The following is an 18,098-nucleotide window of genomic DNA, read 5'->3' as shown; positions in this document are numbered from 1 at the left end:
CCACCGTCTCTCTGTAGCAGCAAATCAGAGTGGGGATACGTCTCCGTCTGCAGCTGACTCATTAGTACTGGAGACCGTGGCTGAACTTCTTATAAAGGTGTCACAACAAGCCACAGGCATGCCCTTGCAATGTACAATTAATTTTAGGCAGGAACTAATACATTTTGGAAGCACAGCGGGTCAAGGTCTCTAATCATTTAATAATTTCCCTGAAACGTGACAAGATGTAAGAGCAGAGTCGTCGGGTCAGACGGGTCAGGAGGGCGAGAGGGAGGCGAGCTGCCTTCGACATTTGAGTCTCATTATACCAAGGGGAGTGTCGGGACGTTAGCATCTACCCAAAGTCAAAGTGAGAAATTCAATTGAAGTCATTTTAATTTAGCAATTAAATGGAGATGTAAGCAGAATTTGATGTCATTTGACAGATTAGTTAAAATTCAGTCCAGAACCAAAAGTATGACATTCAGGACTCCACAAGTTCATGTGAAGTTTGAGATGAAAACGCAAGGCGGCTGGGGAATTGTCCACATTACACCACATTTATTATGATCAAAGTCAAATGTCTGTCATTAGTGTGCCGAGCGGAATCTGCTGAGCGTTCATCCTCATTTTCCATGACATCTTTTTTTCATGTCTGTATATATTTTGTAACTAAACTCTTAAGATGCAATAGAAACCTGCTTTTAATTGTGCTGTAGAATAATCAGAGCTGCTGTTTTCCATGTTTCATGTCCTTACTTGACCAGCTACTTCTGTCTGTTTTTGTTTTTAAAGTAGGCTGAGCTGAGTGAGTTGACCTGCACACAACACCGCACCTGTAGTCTTCGCAGTGTAGCGAAAAGCTTTTTCACTCTTGGTACAAACATCTAAAAATTACAGGTTTGTGGAATGTGAATCTGGCATTGCACCACCTCTGCGAGTGAAACTGTAGAAGGTCGTTTGGTAAATCAAACTACATGAGAGCGCGCATGAAAGAAATACGTAAAATGTCGACATGTTTTTTTTTCTTTTTCTGGAGGCACATCTACACTGGAAGCTGCTGTTACTAGCCTTGGAACGTTTGTGAAACACCTCATGGGGGTGATTTAACACTAAATCACATCGGAGAGAAACTGCTGCTGCACTGCTGTCTGTGAGGTTTTAGAAGAGTGACATTTTCCGCGGGAAACCGGTCAGATTTCTGTCCGATTCGAGTCCAGCGTGCCTGATGTCACAATGACGTAGGCAGCGATAACATCAAGGAGGCCTCGGGGCAAACAGGCTCTCCTCTGATCTGACAGCAGATTGGTGTAGATGTTGGCTCAACGGTACGAAACTTTTCTTTTAGCCGAATTTGAACTATTTAGAGATTATTTGCATGATTCTAAAGATTTATTCCGTTATCAGAATCTATGTTCTGCGGTTTAAAGTGTTGTTTATCAGTCGTACAAGCTGAATACGTCAAGATTACAGACCATAACCTGCAGACAAGATATTTTTATCTATTATATATTAACACTAAACTGATTTAATTGTTGAAGTTTTTAGTAACACTGAAAAATAATATCTGACAATCAACAATTAAAGCAGCTTTGTGTTTCTTTCTACTGTAACTATTTATTTCGACAATTTATTTGTGCTGATTTATATTCAGCAGCAAACTGATTTTCACGAGAACTCATGTAAAAATAAAAGCTGGACCATCGCCTGTGTAGCATTTTAACAGGCTACTCTGGCATGATTACAAGTATCAGAGACTTTCTGCAAACTAATATGTGTGTCTAATAAATCAGAAAGCACCCTGAAACATACTCTAATACACTCAAAAGTTTCCACCCATACAGAGCGGTGCTACCCCGACATGATTCCTTTGCACTTTCCACATGGTTGGTGTCTTTATTGCACCTCATATTTCCTTTAATGTAAAATAATGGATACTTGTTACGTTTGCTCCTTCCAATATCATGGCAGGAGAAATAGTCATTATTGGAAACTTCAGTCTTAAGCTATTGGTATTGATTCCAGCCTTTAAAACCCACATGGGTGGAGTGCTACTTGTTATCGATTTTGCATTGTGAATTAGATCACCTCTATCTTTATGACACTGTAATCTTTTTTTTTTTACATCCGTGCTGCACGATTTCCGTCTCCTGTATACGTGTCATTTGCAGTCTTGGGCTGTTTCTGTTATTTCTTCTACGTAAACGTGAGTAGGCAGATCTGATGGGGCCAGACAGAGCTGGCAGCGAGCCCGTGTGTCTTAGTTAAAGGGCAGTGTGTGCATAATGCTGGCGCGGCGGAGTATCAGGGTCTATAATCTCTACTGGAGCAGTGTCATCATGGTGGGGTCAGAGTCCTCTCTTCCCCGGCACGGAGGGAGAAGGAGAGTGGAGTGGAGCTGACAGTCTGGACACCGTAGGCCATGCTCAGTGCAGCTGCAGGCCAGCTAAGCACAAGGACAAATGACATATTGCAGCACACATTAGCATTTTTAGCCTGGCATAGCATTTAGTGTTAGAGTTAGGAAATGATGCAAATTCGCCATATGCATGTGATCGGTGCAGCAGAATTTGCATATCGGCTTTGTGCGCATCACATTTTTCCCAGAGGCCGCAGAGACTCGCCCTCAGCACATTAGCGGGGGCACTTTTCAAAGTATCGAAAAGAATCTGTGCATTTCTGCTATCTGCAAAGTCTTAGGTGGGTCTATTGTGAAGGTTAAACCATTCTGCTGCTTAGCGTAGCATTGAATGGGCCACTGTTACACAGCTTACACTAGCAGCTTACTCCAGCACTTAGCTCAGCGCAACCAAGAAAGTGTTTGTGGAAATAGAAGTGCATCAACTGCAGATGTTGAGAAACCGGCCCCCGGTTGCCATATTTGTGTTTTCTCCTCTTCAGATGATTACCCCAATAAGCTGTTGGTGCATATCGTGAGTAAGGGCGAAATATACACAGGGGCAGCCTTCAAGCAGATGCTGCCTGCTCATGTACTCTGAAAAAAAACTCCCCCTTTTTTTTTTTTTGCAAGTCGACAATTTGAACCATCGCTGGAGCTGCTTGTTTTTATTCTCACTCTTACTCATCTCTCTCCTCCTTGAGAGAGCTTGCTTCTTAAAATATTCATCCCCCCCTTTTTTCCCCTCGTACTTCTCAACTAACTTTTTGTCAAGAGAACAATTTTTAGAGCCTTTTTTCCCTCTGTCTTTACATCTCTCTCCCTCTCTTCTGTGTGGACTGTTTTGTTTGCCCCTCCAGACTTCGGCTTTCTGTTGTTGTTATCTGGGTCAGTTTGCGAGAGGAGTTTCTTCTCAGCTTTTTTCTTTATTTATTTTTGCTCCCCACCAAAACAAAAAAAAAAAAAGAGAGAAGGGGATGGTGGGGGGGTTACATCTTTTCTTAGTGCTACACCAGTAACAGGGGTTGTCCTCCTTTCATTGTTCTAGGTGACATGAATATTGCAAACAGGAGGACTTACTGTGTGGGAAATGAATTAGTGCTATTTTTCCACATGAAAAGGGCCTGTCAGTCTCTGTTACACATGTGCACCTGATTTTTCTCGCGCTCCTTTTCCTCTCCCTCGCTCTCCCTTCCCCTTTTTTCTTCAACCTCAGCATTACAAATTGAATGATGAATGTTTTATTATATTATTTCCCTGTTCCCATAGTTGCCAGGAGGTATACGCAGGAGGCATTTCGACAGTGCCTTTGTGACATTCCCCCAGGGTTCTACAGAGGATTGAAGCATAGCAGAGGAGATTAGCGCTTGCATGTTTTGTATTATTCCTCTAAACCCTGGAAGGTGAATGTGGAAGGTCACCATTGTATACTGTACAATATAAAGTACGCCTGCTATTGTCAAGGATTAGGGCCTGTCCAATGGAATTATAATGGCTGCCATAGAGCAACATTGTCGGAATAGTTTGTGATGTCTCAAACACGGAGACCGTAGCCATAAGGTTACTGCACGACAGAATACGTTGTTAGTCATGCACCGCGATGCTTCATTAAGGTGATAATCTGGTGAAGTTACGGCTTAATGGCATTTCAATCAAGGGAATTGGAAACTGATTTTTAAAAAACGGTTTTATCATCATGCCTTGAAATAATTTAAACCCTATGCAGATTTCTGGGATTACCCTAATGAAAGGTCAAACTTCAAGGTCAAAGCGTTTTACATTAATTCCTCTTTACCTGTACTGCAGCTGATCAAACTCTCAAACTCAGCACCCAAACCTTGGGTGACGCCGTCCGATTGATTGTGCTTATCTGCAATCCCTTTTTTTTTTTTCTCCTCCCACCCCCAACACCTCCTCCCTTATTGCCTGATTGCTTTGCCTCACTTGATAGGTTCTGTGTACCGTCAATATTTTAGTCAGAGATTAATTTCACCACCAAATCTCGGCATTGGAAAGCTCTCAGCAATCAGATAACATTTATAAAGCCATGCTTGACCCTGAACGTGGAGGATGAGGGGGAAGACAGTAAGGGCGGGAGGTTGTTGGATGGGGACGGGAGGGGAGAGGAGGGGGTAGTTTCACCTCACCTCACACTTCTTCACCATAATGGGATCCTCCTCCGGTGGCTTGACAGATTGACTAGCTCATCCGTGTTAACTCATTACCGTCGCATTTCGAACCCGCGCGCCTCTAAAGTTCTTGTCAACCAGACCGCCCTCCCTCCGCCTGCTTCACTTCCGTTTCATACCTATAAGCATACTGTTGACTTCTCTCATTTCCAGGGAGCATACGGACAACATCACGTTAATCCTTCGCTAAGACTGCACGGTCAATCATATTAAATCCTAATACTTTCAAGGTGACCCCAGGCATGGATTCGTTGGGCATATGGTCCCGTTTTAAGCCGTAAAACTGCAACGTGCGGGGCGGGGCAGACTTTTATCTTTTCATTACATTTAAATCAACACAATTTATGAAGTTAGAGCTGAAGATCATTGAGAGCTTTATTTTTTTTATTTTTTCCTCCCCTCCTCTCTCTTTCTCCAGTGGACTGCTAATTGTGAAAGTCTAGTCCGGAGCTCTACTCCCTGTGATTTTGCCCTTTACATGCCTTTGGTTAATTGTTTTTCCTAAATTAAGCAGCGCTTGGATTAACTCAAAGATCACACAGTAGAGTTGGTTGACAAAACAACAAAACAACACACCCCTCCAGCCACCATTACCTTCAATTAGTTTGCGTTGAAATTTTAGATTTTCCTCAATTAGGGCTTTATTTGTCAACCTGGAGCAGAATAAATGCGATTTCAAAGAGATCTCTTATGACAAGAGAGTGCATATCCAAACAGGCAAGCAAAATATGTCCCATTATTGCTGCTTGGCTCATTTGTTGGAGCTGCAAAGTGTCGTTGGCGCACTTAACCCAACAAAAATGCTATACGGCAGCGCTCGGTAATATCGATTACAGTGGCACCTATACATCACAGAGTATCATTATTGACATTTTCGTTCAAGGAGAATTGTTCATATTTGTGGACAGTGCGGCCCAGAGTGTGGTCTTTATCCCATTGTGGCGTGGATGATTGAGGTGTTTTTCTGTGCAAACTGCAGCCGAAGCCCAGGGTGCGTCTGTTGGCTACGACATGCATGATACGCTGTTGCAGAATTCGCTGTACCACGGCTTTAGTTATTGATTTCCAAACATGATTTATGCTCATTCAGCCTTGTATAATCGAAGCACTTAACAATTCAGTCTCTCAGGTAAGTAAAATAGTTCTCCAACCAAGATCTTGCAAGCTGCGAAACAACTTTATTGTTAGTGCTGCTGAAAAGATTGCAGTTCAAGGACATGCTGCATGAGTCACACTTCTTTCACTGGATTCTTCCTTGACTTTTGCAAATATGCAAGAAGTTCACATAGACGTCGTCCATCTAATGCAGCTTTAGATACATGCAGTCATCTGTGCGCTCAAAGTATTTACGTAGCCATTGAGTAGGAGTTTACTTAACATTATAGGTGCTGCTTCTGTAAAAACGTTCACATGGAGATAAAGATATGCTGGAACTTATTTGTCTTTGTGCGGCAAGCGGCTCTGCATTCACACTGCGACATCTCCGACAACATCAACACATATGAATGCAGGGAATCAATAGTCAGTTGAACTCATCAGAATGCTGACCCACTTATAAATCAATTGATGGCCTAGAAAAGGCCATCACAGACAGCCTCCACTGTATAACAATTCTCTGCCCAACTTTCAGTAGACTGGCTAATCAATCAGATTCCTGCAGATAGAAGCAGTGACCATTGAGATGATGACATTTGTTCATCCCAACAAACCGCATTAGAGTAAGTGAGGTGAGAGGCTCAAAAATGCATTATTCCACACTATTGATGTCCAGCTGACAACAAGGCCAGAGGTTACAATTTCACACCATCTGGCCTCATACAGGTCTGTCTGCGGTGTATTGATCTGTTTTCAGGTGCTGCTGCTTGTTAAATGTGAATACCTGCCGATGACAGCCGGGAACACTTGTATCCTTAAATAGTGTAATTTTCACCGTGTTGTTGCCGAAGATAATAGAGTGGACTTGACATAGCTGGATAAATGATGAAGTTCATTTCTGGTCACACTGTACTGCACTAACAGCTATTATATTTACTCTGAAGTATAATATCCTGTCTGATTTTCTCAACCCCCTTTTTGTGAATGTTATTCAAATGTTACCCAACTTGTCTACCTGATGAAATCGGGACTCAGTGAGTCAAAAGCTCTTCACCATCTATTACTGAAGAGAAATATAAAATAAGTAAAATGTTAAACATTCCTAATTTGATTGCAGTATAAAATATAGATTTCTCCCCATTTAAATATTTTGTATTTTTCAATGGAAATTTACCTTTACTGTCTTTGCAAATGACAAAAAAAAAGAAAATCCTTTAAAAAAATAAAATAAAAAAACAGCGAAACTTTGGCAGGAAACATGACACAAAGCATAAGAAAAAACAAAAAGGGTAGCATTCTGTTTTTACTTAATTTTACTTTAATTTTACTGTCACACATTCTAAAAGAACAATTTATTATTTGTAATATATAGATATCAACTTGGACATTATGTGCAATTTTGGTCAGTTTTATTTTTACATATACCATTTAAATTCTTGTTTTCCTGGGATTTTGCTAGACATATGTGTTATTTAACAAAATGGGCAAAATCTGTAAAATAAACAAGTAAAACAATTAAAATTCATCCACTATTTTCAATCTTTAATGTACATAAATTGTCTTTTAAATCATAACAAATATCTGAACAATGACAATATTCATAGCTGATTTAACTACAGTAAAAAAAATAAATAAATAAAAAAATACAGTCAAACACTGTAGAAGAACAAAATGCCATTTATTAAAATACAGACTTGTGATGTTTTGGCCTGTTTTGGTCTGTTTTGTACAATTAACTTGTAAATGAAAACGTTTTTTACCTGTGATTTTACTTCTTGTTATTTATTAAAACAAGAAAAATCTGTAAAACAACTGTAAACTGTTAACAAATTACACAAAAAAATCTAGTTTTTGGACATTTTTATGAGTGCAGACTATGTGGCAAAATGCCTGCATGTGCACCTAGTCCTCTCGCCTTTGAGAATGATCTCACGCATTACAGCAAAATGAATCAGGAGGTGAACTGAAGTTCTCTCTGAGGGATCCTCATGAGACCTTTTAATCATGCACACACACACACACAGACTAATAGAATAATCTACACCAGCAAGTAGATGAGTGATTGGCCTTCCCATCTCCCCATCAGGCTTTAACAACCCCACATAACTCAAAAAATCTCTCACACACTGCCTAAATAGCTGATATGCATGCCCATGATGCATTAGACAACCATTAATGATCACTGACCCACCCGCACAGTGATTTAGATTACTGAAAGAGCGATGACTCATCATACTGTGATATGATTGATTAACTTGTTGCATTTAGATCATTGTTAAGCACTTAGTACACACACACATTATGTTGATGTATTTAAATACTTACTAATTAACTTTAGAAATGTGTTGCAGCTCCATCACCGGCACGAGAATAAGGAATTGTTTTTTGAATGCTTCGAGGATTTATCATCTATTACTGATATTTCAGAGTGTAGTTTGCACTCCACGGTCCTATTTATAATCCCAGATTTTAGTCAAAACCGCCATCACTCAAGTGACTTGGATGGATGGCACTGAAAAGCCTCTGACGCCCCGTGGTTGTGGCAAACTACAGCGATAGAATACAGAAAGCTTTAGAATCACAGAGTTGGCAGGGAACCCACTACCACTGTGACTGTGCTGCCGCCGCCGCCGCCGCCGCCGCCGCTCCCTTCTCACTCTGAAACGCCCAAGATTGATGTGTTCATTTAACATTAGCCTCCAGCACCACAAAGAGGATAAGCACCTGGGCTCTAAAAATACCTCCTTTTCAGATCATCCGAGGAAGAGAAAATCAGATGAGTGAAATTACGCTCCAAATGGAACCCCATTCATATTGCGCTGTCCTCCTTGCCAGAGATCCACTGTGTTCGCAGCAACGCCTCGCTCGCTTCTGAAATATTGATATTCATATGGAAATGCTACCCTTTATTAACATAATAACATAAACAAATTGGGGATTTGATTTGGGTCCAGGGAAAGAGGCAGTGGGGCACTTTTGGCAAGCTCACCAGTCAACAGCTGTGCGTCTCAGCCCAGCGTGATGTGTGCTTATACTGCTTCGGTTGAGCTTTTGCAGCTGTATTTTTTTTTTTTTTGTGTGCGTCTCAGAGAATACTTGTGTGTGTGTGTTTGTGCGTAGTTTCTTGTGGGGGGTTAGTGGAGTGTGATTATGTATCCATAAGCTTGTTGTCATAGTAACTGTGCCAGGCAGGGCTTACTCTATTTTTTTTTTTCTTTTATAGTCTAAGAAAAACAGCCCCTGGGAATCAAAAGCCAACAATTAACTGAGCTGCGTCAGCCATTTAAGGTTTTTCAGAATTGCATGTTAATGAAAATAGTATCACAGGGGTAAAAACAGAAGAAAAAAAATGGCTACTGTTCAAGGCTATCCCTTTTTTTTTTTTTTTCCTGAGGATTTACATTTATGCAGATAATCCTTCCCTAATACCAGTTTACATTTAGATTTAAAATGTGTGTGTGTGAGTATGGTACATACAGTGGTATCACCGCAATTCAACAAGCGCTTCGAGCGGCCACTGTTTTGCTCAATAACCCTTGATTCCACTCACTCCACTAGAGATGAGGTAGCTGGTAAAGGTCACACACTTAAAATAGATCCTTCCTAGTATGGGCAAATGGCAGCACAACATTACAACAAAAAAAAAAAAAGAAAGGTGATGGTGGGGGGGATATGGTATAACAAGTGTTGTGTCACTCCTTCAAACTGCGTGTTTTTTATCTTTTTATGGTGATATTATTCAGCAGCTGTGTCCCCTCTCATCACTCAGTGCTTCTGTCCATGTAAGTGAGATGGAAAGAATGGGGATGTGGTCAGTCAGTCATGTCTAAGAAGACCTTGGAGGACCAGAGAGCTTTGCCGCCGGGGCTTGACAGCACAAAGCTGATAGATTGGTTGGCCCAGCAGCAGACAAGCTCGGACAAAAAAAAAAAAAGCAAGACACCATGACCACACCTGGGATATTAAATCACATCTGAATCTCATTAGGTTGATTCCTCTTGAGGGTGGGCGCTATAATAGGTCGGTTTTACACTAAAATAACTGGCGAGGGGGAATACATTACACCAAGGTAAAATCAGAACTGGATTTGAGGGGGGCGGGGGGGTGATGAGACGTAATCACAGTGAAGATTCCAGGAGGGACCATACTGTACGTGGAGGAAGCAGCTCCATGACTGTATATGGCAATGACATGATGAATGTGCAGCCCCACTGAAACTGGGAATAAATTAGAGTGGAAAGGTGAGGTTTCACTCTATATTAAGGCTGCCGTTCCCTGTTTTTCATTTAATACTGTTCATTATATGCTGTGTCTGAGTCTATAGCGATGTCTTCTGATTGCTTGTCCACATGTAGGACAAAGTGTGGCAGCAAAACCCCTCGCTGGGAAAACTACAGCAATAGGATGGTTGGTATTTATCGAGTGAAAGGAAAATGACTGAAGCAAATAATTGTTTAAGTCATTGAATAGCATTTTAATAATTAACAAATTGATTCATCAACTTATCCTGATGATAACAGTGTACATGATACACCTGGATGTTAGTTTTGCGATTGTTTTTTTGTGCGTACAAAATGACGCCAGTGACTTTGTAGACACACCAGCCTGCCCTTTCCCCTGAGTTCCCATCATTTTTGCATACAATCATTCACCAGCCATCAAACAGGCGGCGACAGACACAGTTCCATCTGCCTGATGTGAAGGACAAATCACAGGAGTGCGTTTGATTCATGCGCCCCCCCCGGTGAGAGAAGCCCCCCGCCGTTCCACCGTTTATCCCCGAATCTTATCTGTGCCATGAGCTCCGGGGGTACCGCTACCCCCCCTTCATACTCATCAGTCGCTGTGACATCTAATGGAAGGAAGAAAAGTGAGAGATCAGATTTGCTAATTAGGCTGATTTTAGAATGTTCGTTCTAATCCGAGCTAACGTCGTGCCACACGCTCCAGCCAACAGCTAAATGACCTGTGCAGAGTATTAATTGCGATCTCTCAGTTACACATCTTAATTAACCCACACCTCGCCCCGCATCACCGCCAGAATATACCTGTTTTATAGATAAGATTGAATTTATAGCTGAAAGCGCTTCTTTTGTGCTGCTCGCGAGCATGTTTTCCAATTAATTGCTTGAGAGAGAGACACCGCATCAGACGTAATAAATATAACAGCAGGGAAGGGTTTACTCTGTCCTTAAGGATTATAATGAAATGTCTACAAATGGGTAGAAAAAAACATGACTTTGGCTAATACAATCATTTTGCTCTTCGTCTGTCCAATTACTTTCCAATAAAGCATAAAACAGACTCACATCACAAAATGCAAAAGAACTTTTGTGTTCAGTGTCTTGCCAAAAACAAATGAAAGTTGGTGAACAGAATGTATTTTAGATTATTGTATTACTGTAAAGTCAATACTTTCACTTTCAAGTGTGCTCGAGCTGAAGAACTTTTCACACCAAAACTGGACTCATTTAGTCTAGTTGAGAGCTGGCAACGTATGAGCCAGATCGTTTCAGATTTGGAAGATAATCAAAGGGCCAAAGAGATTAAGAAGTCCCTAACCCAACCTAATTATTCCTGACACAGACAAGCGAGATGAGGCCTCAAAATTTGGAGCAGAACAACAGACTTATGCTGTGTGATTACAAAAGAGATGTTTCCACATGCAGCTCTGTCGACGGGTCAGGGCCTCTGTCAGAACAGAACGCGAGGACTGGTATTCAGGCTGACAGTCTGAGGTCCTCTCAATTTTTGTGATGGATCTGCGCTGTTCGCTGAATGTTTAATCACTCGCCCTCAGTGTGGCACAAAGCAGATGGATGATGCTACTGCATTTAATTTAAGTCTCTGTTGTTAAATAACGTTAACTTTAATGCGTATTTATGCTAAACTCTATGCTTCACAGTAATGGGACCTACAGTATTATGCCTTCTTAAATTCTTTTGTTTTATATGTGATGTTGCAACGTTACATGTTTACTTTAAACATGACCAACATTTTAACTCATGAGAGGAGCATGTTGTCCCAAATGTTAAAGAAACGATGGTGCAGGGAGATGCTATGCAGTCCTTTAGTGACAGCAGAATAACTGCCTCCGTTATCTTTGGTATTTCTTGACAGCAGCAGTTTTAAAAATGAGTCTGAATTTCAGCGCATTTCCTTCATACAACGAATAACACGCACATATAGAACTTTTTTTGCAAGTGACTCATGATGGAATCCACGTCTGCTGTCGTCTTTGTCGCTGTGGGTGTCAATCTCATATTCCAGATTGAATTTGGTTTCAAACACGGATTGATTTCAATTTTTAGTCAAGAATTAGAATTTGTGCTGTTTAGTAGGTTTGAAGTTTGCTTACAGAAACTCCACTGTCAAGAAACTGAGGTGGTGCTCAGTCAGAAGTACCTCGGGGCTGCCCCTCGGCAGGGTCCCGGAAGTTGGCCAATCAGAGGAAGGTGGAATTTTATGAAGGGTCTCAAAGAGCCTGGAGCTAATGTTGCTGGTTTTCAGGTGGAGGCTCGAGCCGGTCTGGCTGCAGACTTCCACTGTGGGTAAACATTTCATACTGTACAATGGAGACTTTGCTCTCACTACAGTAACACAGTGATGTGCGCAAATTCTACAAAATAACATGCGAGAGGCGGTAAATGCAACAACATAAATTGCTTTCCGATGGACGTTCGTGTGGAAGCTGATCTGTTGTAACACAACATTATTCATTCCTCAAATTTCACTGGATGTATTGATTCTGACTTTCTTCTCTCAAGCACGATGTGGATGCTCCTGTCAGTGTAGCAACACATATCAGTTTAGTAACTCTACTACTAACAGCATCATATTTAAGCGCTATTGATTTAGCCTGCCATCATACATAAAGCATTAATCTCTGTGCATATCATATCTCCCAAACCCCACGCACCTCATAGCAAACCAAAGCTCAGTGCTCGACCTTGATTCTTCTATCCAGCGAGCAAATATTTTCCCATGGCTAAAAGAAAAGGGTATAAGCAGAAAGCATAAATGTATTATAGGTATAACAGAGACACGGTGCTCTAGAACTATTTCCAGGTCAAATGGCAAAAATGTTGAAGCCTCAGATCCCAGATTCTCAGATTGGAGGTCTGCAGCCAGACTTTTCTCCATCTTAGGTGTTGCATGAAAGGCATTGGAAGATAAACAAGTTTTTTTTTTTTTTTTTTTAAATAACTGTGAATCATGCAAAGCTCTAGTGTAATCCCAGAATAAAGACTAGAGCTGTAGATGAGCATGAAAGCATTTTAAGAAAATACCAGAATAGACTCTGAGTTTGTCTGTTTATATCAGATAAATATCAAAATGAATCAATTTCCACCAGAATTTATGAATCCCTCAAAAAAAAAATTGCTTTCATACCAAACTTTCCAGCACATTGTGTTCTTTATTTATCACACAGTGAAGTCAGATTCCTTTCACATGCACATAATTACTGTTCTCTCAGTGATACCAGCATCCCTGTTCATTCTCCTAATACCATATCAGAGCTGTTTTAAATCACAGCTAATGAAAACTGCTAGTAATTCAAATTAATAACATTCAACTAGCAAAAAAGAGTGGATGGCTTTAATCGTGAAGTAGTCACCAAAAAAAAAAAGGCATCAGATTTGTCAGTGTGGTTAAAACTGTCCCCAGTTGTTCATTAAAAAGGGCCCTTCTAAGACAACTGTTATTGTTGGCATGTTTTGGACAGTCAGTCAGTTTTTAATGACAACTCCAAATTAAAAATGTAATTATGCACATGAGAAGTACAGTCGTGTAAAAGCTAATTACAAAACTATTGGTTTCTTCAGCGCAGTTGAACAAGCAAACACTTGAACCTCTTTGAAAAAGTGCTCACAGACAAAGATTCAAACAAATGGCACGCTGACATTTTGTTGTCATTTTCATAATTCAAATACCAAAAACACGTCAGTCACATGGAAATGTTAAGTACCCCTCTACATCTATCACACCTTGCAATCCCTAAAATTAGAATCAATGGTGATTAGTGGCAACAGTTGGAACCTGTGTTATTTAAACCTCTGACATCAAGGGTCTGCTGTTGTCTTTGCTGTTGAAGTGTGTGGCATCGTAATACTAAGATTTAAAGAAAAAAATTGGACCATTTGGTGCAAGCAAAAATGTCTGTAAGAACTCTAAAATTTCATCATAGGATCAACAGGTAACTCTTGCAGCTGTTGGTGTCAAAGTGTTCATTCAGAAATCATACAATTAAACCCTGTCAGGAAAAAGCTTTTGCTATCTTAAAAGTCAGTAAACATATATGCAAAGACCAGATCTTTTGGAATACCTGCTCTGGACAGACGAATCCCAGACAAAGATGTTGTTTAGTGCAGACCAGGAGTAGAACGTCATGTCAACTGTGAAGCCTGCTGGTGAAAATGTTAAAGTTTGGGACCGCCTTGCTGCCTCAGGGACCGTGCAGCTTGGAGTCATTGATTCAACTGTAAATTCTGCATCATATCGGAGAGTGCTTGAAGATAATGTGATGCCATCTGCCTGTCTTGAAATTGCAGCAGAAGTGGACCTTTCAACAGGATAATGATCCTAAGCACATTAGCAAATCCACCAAGGAACGGCTCAAAAAGAAGTAATGGACGGATGTGGAAAAAGCCCAGTTAAGAATCTCATTGAAATGTGTTGGGAGATTTGACATGGCAACCAAAACAACCTGCAATCATCTTGCCACTGAAGGAGTTGTGTTTGGAAGAGTGGTCAGAATTTCAGTAAGTCAGTATTAGAGACTGGTGGACTATTATACAAATTGAATTCTGCATTACGAGCATCTTTTGCCAAGGGTGTACTTTTTGTACTCTTAATGTTTGAAAAAGCATTTCCCCCCATGTAGTGGTGTTTGTCTTTATCTGTAGAAACTGTCTCAAACAGGAGCAAATGTTTGCTTGTTCAAATATGTTAAAAAAATAAATAAAAATGTACTTGCTGCATTATAAAAACAGCATAACGGAATTCATGCAAAGGAGGACAACCTCAAACCTCGCTTTGGTTTGTTGGTGCAAACTTACAAATGAAGCTGAAACATATCCACATTACAGCCCTCGGGGCGTTGGGGTTTCATGGTTCAAGAGATGTTGGCAAACATCACTCCTGCTTATGTGTCCTTGAGCAAGACACTGAATCTCTACTGGGTCAGCTCGTGCATAGCTGAAGTTTGCTTCTAAAATTTCTGTGCAAGGACAACTAGAAAAAGGACTTTCTCTGTAGGATCAATGAAATATCACTTTATTTTTATGAACACTGCCCAAGGCTTTCACACTGGCAACTTGTTTTTTAGCATCAGCTGTAATGGAGTGTTTGCTTGGCCGCTCACATTCCTCTTCATGTGTAACAGCATGCTGTATGCATGGTAAACTCCCCGATATAAAAGCTTTAGTCAATTTCCTCTCGGTCGCTTTGGACCCTTTGCTTAAAGAATGCATAAACACACTGTTGTCAGCTAACATTTACCAAGTACATAATTGTGAAAGACTTAGCAAGGCGTAGTGGAGAGTTAGAGGGCATATAGAACTGTCTGTAAAAACAGATCACTGCTTGGGGATGGCAACAGTTTTCTAATAGTAAAGTACAAAGCAACAGCCTTGGCAACACTTTTTGATGTCGGGCCAGTTTTGGCCCACAGAGAGTGGTGTAGCAATGATTTTCTGCTGCTACAAGTGAGCGCTGCACTGAGAGGGATAGTTTGTTTTTTAGGGAATTTGCTTGTTTTTCCAAGTTCCCACTGTGTAACGAAATCGTGGTGTAATTTAAATAGGTGGGATGTGTTTTTTTTAAAAAGCAGGGCTTCCTTTGCACAAGTTTTAGAATGAGCAGTCGGCTTTAACAAACTGTGTGAAATAATTGTAGCCCTCGAAGCCTTGATATACAGTTAAAATAATACCTTTCATGTGTTATATGTATGTTGACATAGAAATATGCACTAATTAATGCATGGACCTGCTTAATTGTCTTAATTGATCCCATTAGCATGAGCAGTTATGTTTAATGGTAATTATGGCTGCACATTAGGCAGCTCAAGAGCCCCTGTTACATTTTTGTGACTCATAACGGAGAGATTCTGCCTTGTAGAAAGCAATTCTTTTGAGAGCAGTTCAGATTGTTCTCAGTGATACCTGAAATCAAAATAGATGGCAGTCGTGACTGTATTCTGTAGAGAAGGAGAGAATAATTAAGCTTTCTGACTACACGGGCCAGACAATAAGAGGCGTCTTTTTCGACAAGCTTTCATCTTTAGGCTATTTTCTGTGTGTTTGGACATTGGTTTCATGTACACAAATATGTGGGTGGATGTATGTGTGTCTCTGACTCCTTTCTTTATGCCAGTTTTTTAAATTTGTGATTATTTTTTTTGTAAGCGTCTGCACATTGGTCTGTAGCTCAAGTTTTATAAATTGACCTTCTCATTCAGAATCATTTCCTGTGTAGACTCTTTTCACAGTCATCCTTCCACTGTGCTTGGTGGGCACACATATACACATGGTTAAATGTGTGTAGGTATGTGTGTGTGCGTGTAAAAGAAAAGCAGTGTGTTGAAAAGAGGACTCCCTGTCCCCTCAGCGGATTGCGTCGCTCCTGCTTAGACCCCATGTGAGCTCAATCCAAAGTGAGCGCTGCTGGCCCATTCTGCAGCCTCAGTTCCTCTGGTAAATGGCTGGCTGAGTGGCGGTAATTGCCTCCCGCCCTGCCAGTTCACGCTTTAAAAAGCCGCAGAGAATGCAGTGCTGAGATTCAAACCATAGCTCCCATTAGATTACACTAAGCAAGGTGGGGTGTCCCAACTGCCACCGCACACCGGGCTCCCACAAGTCTGAGGCTTGGCACACATCAAGGCAAGGTCATTTTCCAATGAGATGCAGAGCTAGGAGAGAGATGTTTGCTTATTTAAACAGAAAGGTCATTAGCAGGAGACATAAAGAAGCTCTGACAAATGAAGTCAAGCTCAGTTAATGCTCCATTCTTGGAAAGAGGAGAAGGTCGCTGAAAGAACCTGAAAAAAAGAAATAAATGGAAAATTGCCCGTAACTGTACGTCTCCATTTCCTCAATAAAAGTGGAGATTCTCAACAAGAGCAGGCATCCTGAGATTGGAGGAAATAAACAGCAGTATATTGCGTATACACACAGTATTTTTCTTTCATATGCCTCAAACTGCCAGCATATCCCAAACATCCCTCAGGCAACAACTCATTTGATTTTCAACCAATATTGTATTCTCAATATATGATGGTGCGATGCTTTTTTCTTGCAATTCTAGCTCAGACATCTGTTTGTACGGATGAACAGATGGGGGAGAATACTCGAGAGGGTCTTGGCTATTGAGAAAAATGCTTGCGTGACTTCCCATCCCCCTAACACTTTTGCTTTCTCAGTACATCTTGCCCTGGAGGACACAAGTGCATAACTGGCACATGCGACTATCCCACCTACAGTGTTACACTGTAACACACGCACACGCTCGCATATGCATATGCACACATATGCATGTTTAAACGCATGGGCACACATACACCGGCCACAGGACACAGCTCACATGCTAGCTGGTGGCTCAAGGTCACATGTGCTGGTCAAAGATGTGTGAAAGCACACGTGCATATGTCAGGGTGAGTTCTTAATTCATGCAAAAAGAAAAAAAAAAAATGGGAGTGTTTTCTTGTGACAGCGGCGGCCGACAAGAAGCGTACATGGAAGGGAGCGACCTCCGTGCACCGACATGAGGCACGCGTGATCCTGTTAATGTGCAAATCTGCTGTGTAGAAGTGGCCACTAATCAAATGTCTTAGTGTATAAGAGGAATGGATTCTGAGTGTGTGTGTGTGTGTGTGTGTGTGTGTGTGTGTGTAGTCTCAGGGGAGCCCCCCCACTTCTCGCCACGCCTCCCCCAACCAGCTCATCAAAGTAGCATATTAAAATGAGATGACTCAGACTGATGATGACGCTGTGAGACCCACTGCAGTGTAGCAGAGGATAACATGTTTGTCTCATTCTCATCTCTCTCTCTCTCTCTCTCTTTCTCACTCCTGCTCTCATTTTTTGGTCAAGTAAGGAGAAGGCATTTGTGCAAACTGGACTTACACACTCGTACAAACTCAGAAATAGCAGGATGATCTCATCATTTGTGATGCAGCAAAGAATTGATGTCACTCTGAGAAGGGACCTGCATACCTGTATTCATAGATGTTCGCTCCTGTCAGCGAGGCTTTACACTGTATCATCACTGCCAGCTTTGTAACTCAGTTTCTGACAAACAACCTGGGCATTGATTACCTACATCTGATCTGCTGGTGTCAGTTCTAATTGTAGTGGCAGCGTTAGCAGGCTGGCATCGGGCCCAACTCTAATATTTTAGGAAACATGCTTGTTTGCTGTCAACCTGGGTTTACATGAGGA

Source organism: Stegastes partitus, unplaced genomic scaffold (assembly GCF_000690725.1).
Source record: "Stegastes partitus isolate 25-593 unplaced genomic scaffold, Stegastes_partitus-1.0.2 Scaffold136, whole genome shotgun sequence".
Lineage (NCBI taxonomy): Eukaryota > Metazoa > Chordata > Actinopteri > Pomacentridae > Stegastes > Stegastes partitus.
The sequence above is the reverse complement of the archived record's forward strand: the minus strand, read 5'-3'. Positions refer to the sequence as shown.